General features: G+C 54.6%; 1 protein-coding gene across 2 annotated transcripts in view; it reads right to left on the reverse strand.

The window, feature by feature from the left end:
* Positions 1-11,906, reverse strand: part of sema6bb (sema domain, transmembrane domain (TM), and cytoplasmic domain, (semaphorin) 6Bb) — a 121,541-nt gene that overhangs the window by 69,663 nt on the left and 39,972 nt on the right. The window contains exon 2 of one of the 2 annotated variants that reach the window (XM_061238724.1): positions 600-692. The exons of the other annotated variant lie outside the window; for it this stretch is intronic. The gene's annotated coding sequence lies outside the window, so the exon portion shown is untranslated. The remainder of the gene's footprint in view (positions 1-599; positions 693-11,906) is intronic. 2 annotated transcript variants of the gene reach the window in all.

The raw sequence follows: 11,906 nt of genomic DNA on the forward strand, positions 1-11,906 counted from the left end.
CGTGAAAACCGGACACTCGGAATTACACATCATTTCCATACACACCTCCACCCCTGCAGCGGAAACTTCTAGCGCCCTGATCTCACCCGCCCACCGCCCGGAGGAAACGACAGTAACAATGGGGTAAAAAGGAAATGCGTCTGTTAACACTTTGCTTCTTGTAAAATTTTCCCCTGATCGGTCCCGTGCGATAAGCAGATTTCTGCTCGAATAAATGTCTTCAGCCGCAGCGCTGCGCTCTTACACAGAGCAGAAAGGTAAAACTACTGATACGCACACAAAGGGAAGAGCGGGGAGGGAAAATGAAATGATATTTGAAGACGGGAGAAGATTGACAGCCAACGATAAAACACAATTAGAGCGATAGGGAAATGGTAGGAGAATAATGGACAGCTGGGAGATAGTTAGGGACAGGGAGGAGACAACCCAACTCAGGGCCCCGGTAACTCTTGTCTGACTAAAAAAATAATCTAAGATCTGACTGCAGCTCTCTGTATTCTAATGTTATGTTCTAATGCTGATGTAGCAATCACTACTGCTAACTGAAAGCAGTAGTTTGTTTGAGAAAAAAAAAACATCCCAAAAAAAACTACTCTAACCTTCTTAAACTTATCCGAAGTGGTGGGCAAAAATCAATGAGGTGGCTGGGAAGAATCTTCCAGAATCTTATAGCCACGTCTGAGTTCCCTCTGCTGCACAGAGAGAGCGAGAGAGAGAAACTCATTAGGAGGAGAGTTTGGATTAAACTGAATCTAACGTGCTTCGCTGTAGGGCTGGTACCAAGAACAGACAGTATTACCGAGACAGTGTTTTTAAAAAGATTATGTTCATACCGGGGCCAGGTGCCCTTAATAGCAGGCCCTCTCGCTGTGAACAGCCACAGAAGACAGGAGAGAAGGATGGGGAACGATGGGTCTAAAATGGCCGCCGACGGGGTAAACGGATATGAGTCAAATAATTTCCACTCGTGGAGACGTGTGGTAATGGCTGAGGGGGTGGCCAAGTGGGGTGGGGATGGGTGTGTGTGGGGGAGTGTGTGTGTGTGTGATTGTGTGTGTGTTTGTGTGTGTGTGTGGGGCTAGAGGTGACGGTGGTGGGGTGTTGGGGTAGTAGGGGTATGTGTGTGTGTGCATGTGTATATGTGGGTGGGTCGGGATAGTGGTGGTATGTGGGTGGGTCGGGGTAGTGGGGGTATGTGTGTGGGTGGGTGTGGGGGTAGAGGTGAGGGAGGTGGTGTGGTAGAGTGTTGGGGTAGAGGTGAGGGTGGTGGGGTGTTGGGGTGAAGATGAGGGTGTTGGGGTGTTGGGGTAGAGGTGAGGGTGTTGGGGTGTTGGGGTAGAGGTGAGGGTGGTGGGGTGTTGGGGTGAAGATGAGGGTGGTGGGGTGTTGGGGTAGAGGTGAGGGTGGTGGTGTGGTAGGGTGTTGGGGTAGAGGTGAGGGTGGTGGGGTGTTGGGGTGAAGATGAGGGTGGTGGGGTGTTGGGATAGGGGTGAGGGTGGTGGGGTGTTGGGATAGGGGTGAGGGTGTTGGGGTAGCTCTCCTGCCTGCAGCCCTGCTGTAACCGCAGTGGCTGTACTGTGAAAGTACACAGGAGCCCCAGCACACAGAAAGCTCCGGAGTGTGTGAACATCCCTGTAATCCTCCCAGCCCAGCGCCCCACGTCCACATCGCCTCCGGGAGCTATGGCAACAAGACATCGCCGCGGCTTGTGTCTCAGCATACATGACTCCCTCTCTCTGTGTTTATGTGTGTGTGTGTGTGTGTGTGTGCATGTGAGTGTGTGAGTGTGAGTGTGGGTGTGTGTCTGAGGAAGAGCGTGTGTGTGTGTGTGGGTGTGGGAGTGTGAGTGTGTGAGTGCGAGTGTGTGTGTGTGCATGTCTGTGTATTTGTGTGAGAGTGTGTATGTAAGTGTGTGTGTAAGTGTGTCTACGTGTTTGTGTGTTCTCTGTCATTTCTAATCATATAACAACAACAAGTTAAGAGAAAAATCTGTTATTCTCTGTAAGATGGAGGTAGACACCATTAAACCAGCAGCACTTATCCTCCCCTGCAGACCCTGATCCCAGGAGCCGTGTCTCAAACCATAAATACGTCAGGACTTCCTTGATCGAGGCCACCCAAGGACTCCGCCCCCTGCATTCCGTCTCCGAGATGCACCATGGGAAATTCCTCGGCCGAGAATCCGAACTCGGTCCCTGGGAGAAGGGTAACCGAGGGCGACCCGACCGGGGATGAACTCATCGGAACGGGGGCCGGCGCAGTGGAACTTGGCAGGATGCAGGAGCCGGAGTCTGGAGAGCTCCGAACGGGAAGAAGCGCAGAAGCTGCGGTCGGGGGAGGCCCCTGCGGACCGGCAGCGGTGTGGGTGGTGCAGAGCCGTGCGGTCGCGTACGGTAAATCCTCCGGTTTCGGTTCCACGGGCAGGGGGCAGCTTATAGCCCAGTGGCTAAGGTGCTGGACCGGGAGGTGAAGCCGCTGGGAAGGTTACATTTACATTATTACATTGTTGGCATTTGGCAGACGCTCTTATGCAGAGCGACGTACAGTTGATTAGACTAAGCGGGAGACAATCCTCCCCTGGAGCAATGCGGGGTTAAGGGCCTCGCTCAAGGGCCCAACAGCTGTGCAGATTTTATTGTGGCTACGCTGGGATTCGAACCACCGACCTTGTGTTTCCCAGTCATTTACCTTAACCACTACGCTACAGGCCGCCCCAAAAGCGCCGCAATACAATCAGCAGTTGGGCCCCACTGCTGCGGGGGGGACTGTCCCCTGCTTCATCGAATCAACTGTAAGTCGCTTTGGATAAAAGTGTCAGGTAAATAACTGTAGTGTAATGTGTGAGGTGGGGGTGACCGGTTAGGGTGAGGGGGTGTGGGGGCAGGAGACCTGCCCCGGTGTGAACGCTCAAGGAGTCAGTAAGAGCGGGAGTATGGGGAGGTGGGTAGAGCTGAATTGTGTTCAGAACATCAAATGCAGCTCTTCGCACAGCTTGAGCTAGTATGCCTGTAGCAGGAAGACGCTCATATATACACGCACACGCACACATACACACATGCACAACCACACGCACACACACACACATACACACACACACACACACATGCACACACGCACACATACACATACACACATGCACATACACATGCACACACACATGCACACATACACACACGCACATACACACACACACACACACACACATACACACACGAGTACACATTGAACAAGCACACACCCACACCCGCACACACAAACATACACACATTAACATTCAGCAGGCACATGAATCCACCCCGCTGTGATACGCACACACACACACGCACACACACACACACACACTCACTCACACACACACACACACATACACAGGCAGGAAGCGAGAACCCCTCTAACCACCACATCAATTAGCGGCGCGCAGGGAGCTAGCTCCCTCCTCTCTCTCCCCCCCTCGCCGGCTCGCAGACACACGCGTGTGCGCTCCCGGTACACGTGCCGCCTCACGCGTGCGCTCCCTCTAAAGATCTTAATTGCCATTAAACGTACGGAGAAAAACAATCATTTACCGCGCCTGACTGCAGACACCGGGGGGGGGCCGTATTCTCCCAGTGTCTCTCGGAGCACGGCAATGAGACATGAAATCCAGATGACAGCCCAGAACACCCCCTCCTCCCTCCGCCCTCTCCCCCCCTTCCCAAACACGGAACGCCGGGGCCACGGAGCGCCGGTCGGCAGCGGTTTCAGGGACGTTTATGGAAATTTCTGGCGGGATGAATTATGCATGGGAAGCGATACCCTGTGTGTTTAACGCAAAGCGTACCGCGGCGGGGCCCGGGGCCCGGGGCCGCCCGGAGACGGAAGCGCCGGAAACTCGAGCGGATTTCCCCCCGCGCCTGTGTCGGAACGCCGGGAGAGGACATCCCGGGAACCGCGTTCCGCTCTGTGATTTTCCGAGCGGGGGAGGGTGGGGGGGGGGGGTGGGGGAGGGCAGAGTTCACTGGAGAGCCGCCCCCCCCACCTCCTCCCCGACCCCAGGGGGCTTGTGGTGCGTGTGACACAATGACATCCACCCTACTGTTAGACACGGAGCAGAGATTAAACAGCAAGTATCACCCCCCCCCCCCCCCCGCCCCCCGCCCCGCCCCCACCCCACAACGGAGGGAGCCGGTTGCTAGGACACACAGCCCACACTGCACATGGGAGGCAAGGGAGTCAACACTCGCTCAAGTTTGTGGAAAAAAAACAAAACTCTGTTTATTAATTTTCAGCGAAATACTCGTACTCAGTAAAATACCCGGCGCCACGTTAACTCTAAGAGTACATACGAGTCCAACGGGCTCCCTATGCACTCCGTAGGAGTCTATTAAACACTCAACATTTAACCGTCGTAGCCATTATTACCATTTTAATTCACGTTTTAAAGGGGGGTTCCTGCTGGTTTCTGCTCAGTTGCCTCTTAACTAGGCCTCCGTGCGGCGCCCGTGTCCCTGGCGAAGAGGCCCACGTGCCGGGCCGGGCCTCGTGTGGAGAGGAGGGAGTTTAAGAAGTCAAACCGCCGCGCCGCCCTAACTTTCCGCCGCGGGGAAACGACGCGTGAAAAACCCCCCCCGAACGCGGCGTGCGAGCTCCTTCCCCCCGCGAAAGGCGCTAACGCCGTCCGCTCTCATTTCGGCGGATCCCGATTGATCATCTCGTTTGCTCTTTATCTTTAATCAAAAGCTCGCAGAAACTCTGATGTTTTATTAATGAGGCCGGCACTAAGAGGCCCTCTCACTGGCTCCGAGACACGTCTTTCATTCATTATTAACGAGGGGAGGCTAATTATCCCGGAGCTGCCGCACGGGGGGTTGGGGAGGGGGGCTAGGGGGGGGGTAGGAAGTGTGGGCGGGGGCGCCCTCGTCACCTGTACCCCCCCCCCCCCTACCCCACCCCCGCCCCCTCGCCGAAAGGAACTGATCAAAAGAGGGCAGAATCGCACGCTACAGCGCAGCTCCGAACTTTTAAAAGCGGAAAATTCGCTCCTCGCTCCGAACGCTCAGAAATGTATCGGTTTAGGGGGAAAGAGAGCAGGAATAATGAGCAGGAGGAGATGGAAGTTATCCGCGCGGCTGCCTAGCGCCCGGGCCGGGAACGTCGCCCGACTGCCGCCGCGTCCTGGAGGAGCTCCTGGGAGGGCGGACTCAATATCCTCCCCGATTCAATAAGAGGCGTGGGGGTCCCATCTGCGCGTTCCTAACGCGTATTGATTAATGTTCAGCGCCAGCCCGCCGTCTGCTGCCGGGCAACCGGGCCCGCGCTCCGCCACCTGACGGATTATCACCTGCCACCGACGCGCCGGCCGTGACCGGGACCGGGAGCGGTCTCCGGCGCCCGTGACCGTGACCGGGAGCGGTCTCCAGCGCCCGCCGCCCGTGACCGGGACCGGCAGCGTGTCCTCACCCGCGGGGGGACCCCGGGGGGCCCCGCCCGGCCCCGTTAGCGGCCGGCGAGCGTCTCCTCGCGCCCCCGTCCCACACAAACACGCCCCGGCGGGGCGCGGCTCGCCCGCTCGTAAATCTCCCCCCAAACGAGTCTGTCGAAGCCGGGTACCCACAGCCTCTCCCTCCGCTTTTCCTGACACGGAGAGAAATGACATTACGTATGAGGGGCCGGCCTGTTCTCTACTGGCTAAGGTACGTGACCGGGACCCGGAAGGTTGGTGGTTCAAGCTACGCTAGCCCACGGTAGATACGATCCGCACAGCAGTTGGGCCCTTGAGCAAGGCCCTTAACCCTGCATTGCTCCAGGGGGTCATGGTCGCCTACTTAGTCTAATCAATTGTAAGTCCCTTTGGATACAAGTGTCAGCCAAATAACTGAAATGTAATGTGCATTTCTCCATCCGTTTTCTCTGTTGGTAATTAACGGCTGTATCGTTTCCAGTGAACAGCTTTTTTCTGGACTGTATGAAACCATCGGGGTGAACAGCTGAGGGGAAGGCGATGTGGGAATCGTTCTGCGGTTTGATCGAACGGCTCCCCCTGCTAGACCGCCTCCCTCCTCATCCTCCTCTTCCTCCCGGCCCTGCGGTAAGGGAGTGGAGCGGGCGTGCTGTAAATTGCTTCAGATCTCCACTGCTCTCCGGGCCTCTACCGAACGCTCCAATTTTCAATCTATCATCTGGTCCCGGGCTAACAGCCTCTATAAAATACTCTTTCTCCCAGTACTGCATCCGTCCTTTTCTCTCCCTCCCTCTCTCTCTCTCCCTCACTCTCTCCCTCCCTCTCTCTCCCCCTCCCTCTCTCTCCCTCACCTCCACCCTATTCTCCTCCTCCTATCTCTGCTGATGGCTTTTTTTTTGTACCACGCAATCTCTTCCCCAAATCTCTGGCTGTTCCGTGCACCCCTACCCCCCCCCCCCCGTCCTCCTCCTCCTTCCCCCCCTCCCCCGCCCTCTGGCAGCCGTCCGCGCCCGCCCCCCCCTCTGACCGCCCGTGACCTTGGCTCCCGGTCTCCTGGCTGGGAAACGGGGCCAGATTAAATCAAAACTTTGGCCCCCGCCGCGTAATCTCAAATTACAACCTAATGCTGCTAATGGAGTGCTCCCAGCCGGCCTGGCAACCGGTGACTCTCTCCGAAGAAAAGACAAAAAGAAACGGAAAAAAGAGCTGACATCAGGAGGTCGAGAATTTATGAGTGGGGAAAAGGTCAGGGTGTTAATTCGATCCCGGCCTCATCGTGTGTTTCCAATCCTAGCAACAATAAACATAACACAACCTACATAAACCACATGCGAAATCCTGTGAACTACGGCTACTGAGTTTGTCATGCAGATTGGGAGGATTGCACTCCATAGTAGGAGAGGGGGTGTTTACACTATACACTCTGTGAGCACTTTATTAGGTATTTATTAGAATTATTGTTTAGACGTGTTGGTCTTCTGCTGCTGCAGCCTATCTACTCAGAGGTTTGACGCGTCGTGTGTTCAGAGATGCTCTTCTGCATACCACTGTTGTAATGTGTGGTTATTTGGGTTACTGTCAGCTTTGACCAGTCTGGCCCTTCTCCACTGACCTCTCTCATTAACAAGGTGTTTTTGCCCGCAGAACTGCTGCTCACTGGACGTTTTTGGTTTTTCGCACCATTCTCTGCAAACTCTAGAGACTGTTGCGCGTGAAAGTCCCTGGAGATCAGCAGTTTCTGAGATACTCAAACCGCCCTGCGTTACAACAGCGGTATGCGGAAGAGCATCTCTGAACATGCAACACACCGCTACAGCAGCAGACGACCAAATGCGTAAAAAAAAAAAAGTCTAATAAATACCGAAGGTTAAGGTCACCGGGTATATATTTCCAATTCCGAATAAATCACAATAATTTCGCTCTTCAATTAGGCTTTTTTCAGCGTTCAGGATTCCGGCGTTCGCATTTCTGATTTGCCGGAGACCGTCTACAGATAGCGAGGCTCCTCTGCCCTCCAGAGTCACTCTCATAAATGAAATTATCTGATTGTCGCCATTAGAGGTTCAGCTCAGCACTTTTCCAAATGGATTGTTAAGGCAAACCCACGGGGGGATACGGATTTCAATATCCACATTCGGAAGTATAGCGCAGCTCGACAATTTACCCGATTCCCTCCGGAATCTTTTATAGTCGGAATTACGCCGAGGACGGGTTCCGGCGATAAGCGTTATGTTTTCCCGAGCCGCGTCAGCCGCGCAGTGTTTTCCCGGCTTTAAGACCATAGCTTTTTCCAGAGAGAAAAAAATGAGCTAAATAGAGATCAAATGTATGCTTTCGATGATACAAAATGTTAAAATAGCAGTCAAAAGTACACAGCCGTGGCTATAAACAAACACACCTTTTATGCGACTGAAATTTATTTATTCCATTTTCTCCATTTACCTGTTATTTACTGCGAGATGTTAACTGGCCTCTAATTGGCAAACATTTCACGAGGCGGAATTTAAATTAGCGGGGTTGCGCTGCTCTCCGCCAGGCCTGTGTGCTAGATCACTTCCAAAAGAAGCTGTAAAAAACGATGCCCTTTTCCCAGTGAAATTGAAACGGGCAGTTTTTACGGCGCCTGAAATTGGACCCAGTCAGATTATTTCATTACAGCATGACCAATGTGTTAGAGCAATCAGAGAATATCTGCGACCCCCTCCCCAAAAGAGCCTATGCCTGTGGATTGGGGGGGGGGGGCATATTTGTGGGGGGGGGGCAGATTTGCTTGCAAATCTCAGCAACAAGCACCGACCAATCACCGCCGTCTCAGACCCACGACTTTATAGCTGGGAACACCGCGAGAGGACTACAAAAAACGCCCCGGGAACTACAACTCCCAGGGTTGTGCTGCGGTTGTCTGTGCCGCAGCTCCGCGCAGGTGGGACTACAGCACATGCTAATCAGCTGCCGCCCCCCCCGGAGACGCGACGCGAGAGGAGCAGATGGACCAGCGGGGTCCTGCGGCAGGGAGGCGAGGGGAGGGGCCCCGGAGCCCTGTTTGTTTTGTTTTGTTTTGTTTGCTGTCAGCGCACTCCCCCGGCATCCGCAGCTGTTCCCCGCGGCAGCGAACAGGGGACGCGCGGCGAAAGGCGGGCTACAAAGAGCCGCCGTGGAGAGGAAAAACACAACGCACGCACGCAGCTGCTGCGCCCCGACCGCCCGGTCACCGGTGTTAGTTTGTACAGTCCTCTTCCCCTCTCCCTCCTTCTCTCCCTCTCTCCCCTTCTCTCTCTCTTCTCTCCCTCTCTCTCCCTCTCTCTCTCTCCCCTCTCTCTCCTTCTCTCCCTCTCTCCCTCTCTCTCTCGCCCTCTCCCCCTCTTTCTCCTCTTCCTCTCTCTCTCCTTCTCTCCCTCTCTCTCTCCCTCTCTCCCCCTCTATCTCCTCTCTCTCTCCCTCTCTCTCTCCCACTCTCTCTCCCTCTCTCACTCTCTCCCTCTCTCTCTCTGTATCTCTTCCCCTCTCTCTCCCCTTCTCTCCCTCTCTCTCCTTCTCTCTCTCCTTCTCTCCCTCTCTCTCTCTCTCTCCCCCTCTCTCTCCTCTCTCTCCTTCTCTCTCTCACTCTCTCCCGCTCTCTCTCTGTATCTCTTCCTCTCTCTCTCCCTCTCCCTCTCTCTCTCTCCCTCTCTCCTCTCTCTCCCTATCTCACTCTCTCCCTCTCTCCTCTCTCACCCTCTCTCTCTCCTCTCTCTATCTCTCTCTCTATCTCTCATCTCAGCACAAATACAACACACGGAGCAAATTCCCACATATCTGTCTCAAAAGCGACGCCCCCCACACCCCCTCCACCACACCCCCCCGGGAGGCCGTGTAGTGCAGTCCATAGGGCAACAGATTCTCAGCCCATTACGAGACCCCCGCCCCCCACCCCCCTACAGCTGGGGGCTCGATTCCCCAGCAGGGGCTCCTCTGCACTGTGATCCCGTGTCTGTCTGTAACCCGCCCCCCACCCAGCTGAATAAAGAAGAGAAACACATAAAGGAGTGCGGCCGCTCTCTCTCTCCCCATTGGCCGTCCGTTGGGCGGCACGCCATCTTGAGGTTCTGTCCAAGCGCACGGACCTGGGTCGAACACGACTTCGGCTTCAAATACTTTCATGCGCTCGATTGATCTTGCCCTACCGAAAGGCAGGGTCCGTACCATTCGCTTGTACCTCTTTGAGAGCATTTCATAGGTTCCAATCCACCAGACGTACTCAGTAGAGCGTTTGAAAAGCATCCGAATTAAAAACGGTTACGTATTTGACACCGGTTTTCCCACCACTGCGCCTGCTAAGCCGCAGTTCCCCAACCTCACGTCTCCAGGAGCACGACCTGCGGGAACAAAAAAAAACGTGTCCCCTTTAACTCGGGTCTGGCTCAGGAGGACCAGCCCACAGTCACGATCCGCGCCCCCCTAAGAGGGGGCCCGACCCGGCCCGCGAGGAGCGGAGACAGCCCCTTAATCCTCTCCTTACTGGAGCCTTCACGCCGATCTTGCTCTAAATATAGCCCCCCGGGCTCTTGACCGTCGGATCGGCCTCCATTATCTACCGCATGCTGGCCTGTGTTCCTCCACGATTACTGGCGTGCACCTGTCTCCCCCTCTCCCCCCCCGGCCCCTCCCGCCCCCGGCCCCCCGATACACACACGGACACCGGGGTCAGGCTAAATAAAGCTCTCTGTCCGTGATTCCCCACCCCCTCAGGCCTCCCTGCCCCCCCCCCCACCCCCACCCCCACCCCATTTGGAGGGAGGTAGGTAGGTATTGAGCCGGGTTAAGGTTACACTATCTCTTTACCCCCTTACTTTTTATAGAGATGTGCGATGACATTATACTCTCCAGAAATAACGAACGTTCCCCCGGCGCGGGCTGCATTGAGCCCGCCATCAAACAGCGTCGGAAGCCGCCACAGCGATTCATTCCGCTTTAATAAAGGCAGAGGCCTTTCATCTCCGCCGTCTAATGACTGAGGCTGCGATTCGAGGCGCCCCACACGTGCGCGGGATCCGGTAACCGGGACGATTCGGGTGGGGGGGGGGGGGGGTGTTCTGCACCGCGCGTTACACCCTTTAACCCTTTGAGGTGTGAGGTCACAATTAGATTAGAACTGTCTTCACTGAACATTCTAACGCTGATGTCACAATCACTACTGCCAACTGAAAGCAATGGAGTTCTAGAACTCTGACTAGGAATTTTGAAATGAAAAACATTCCAAAAAAAAAACATTCTCTTCAGAGCTCAGGTTAAGAGCTGCAGTCGGGCAATCACCCCTTGGAACCCCCAAATAAGAAAGTTCCTCCTTTACTAGCGGTGCACAAGTATTTACCAAACACTTGCTTTAACGGCCAATCTGCTGTTTATCTCTCCGTTATTTAATGTTGTCATTTGCCACCGTTTTTATGACAGTGACAGCATGTTGAAAAAGAGGGAGGAGGACATCTGCAGTGCCTCGCAGGAACACTCCGAGGCCCAGTTTCCGATGCATTAGAAGATGAGACTCGGTAGTTAATAAAGTGCCATAGAATTGCTGCAGTGCATATTTATTGCCTCATTGGCCGTGCGAAGCAATCAATGCTACGATTCATAACAAGTCGTCGCCACCGCTTATTTCGGGGATAATTAAGTGATTTGGGCGCAACGGAGGCTAGGAAGCACTCTAACGAGAGATAAAGCGAAACGCGCGCACCTTTAGGCTATTAAAATTGGGAGAGGGGCGGAGCGACAGCTTCGGAATCGTCTCCGCGCGTCTCTCCTTTTTTCCAGACGATTTTGTTAGCAGGGCCTCGCGACGATAATGCCGTAATCATAAACGGCCCAAAAACATCGGAGCGATAAAAACGTCTAAGCCAATGCGGTCCGCGGTACGGTTCTCCGCCGTCTCTGTTACCGTGGAAACTGTTAGCCGTGCTGGAAAGAGCAATCCTATTACCGCGGGGCGGAGGAGACGGGCGGAGGGGGCCAGAGTTCTCCCAGTCAGCGAATAGGGGCGCAAAGAACCGGGGCGAACCTCGCAGGGGGGAGAGATGGACTGCACCCCGAGAGACAAGGGCAAAGGAACGCCACCATTTAAGCCGCGAAAAAAATAAAATAAAATAAAAAAGGTATGAAATAAAACCCCGGTCGGAATCGGGCTGAAATAATTGTCAGCATATTACGAGCGATCGCGCTACAGAGGGCGGTGATGAGGGTGGTCCGTTTAACCATAAAAATGATCTAAAACGGGACGAAAATCCAATTACGCCCTGCGTGCGGCGTGCTCGGGAGGTATAACTCAGATCTAGAGAGGAGTGACAAATCCCGAACGCGGGGCGGAACTAAAGCCACTAAAGCGGGGCCCACAGCCGCGGCAGGATTTCATTTATGGATCGGGCCCTAATCTGAAGGTGAAAACTGAATTACGTGCGGCATAAAGGTAACCCGGGAGCACGGAGGAAGGGAGCCG

This window comes from Conger conger, chromosome 4 (genome assembly GCF_963514075.1).
Source record: "Conger conger chromosome 4, fConCon1.1, whole genome shotgun sequence".
Lineage (NCBI taxonomy): Eukaryota > Metazoa > Chordata > Actinopteri > Anguilliformes > Congridae > Conger > Conger conger.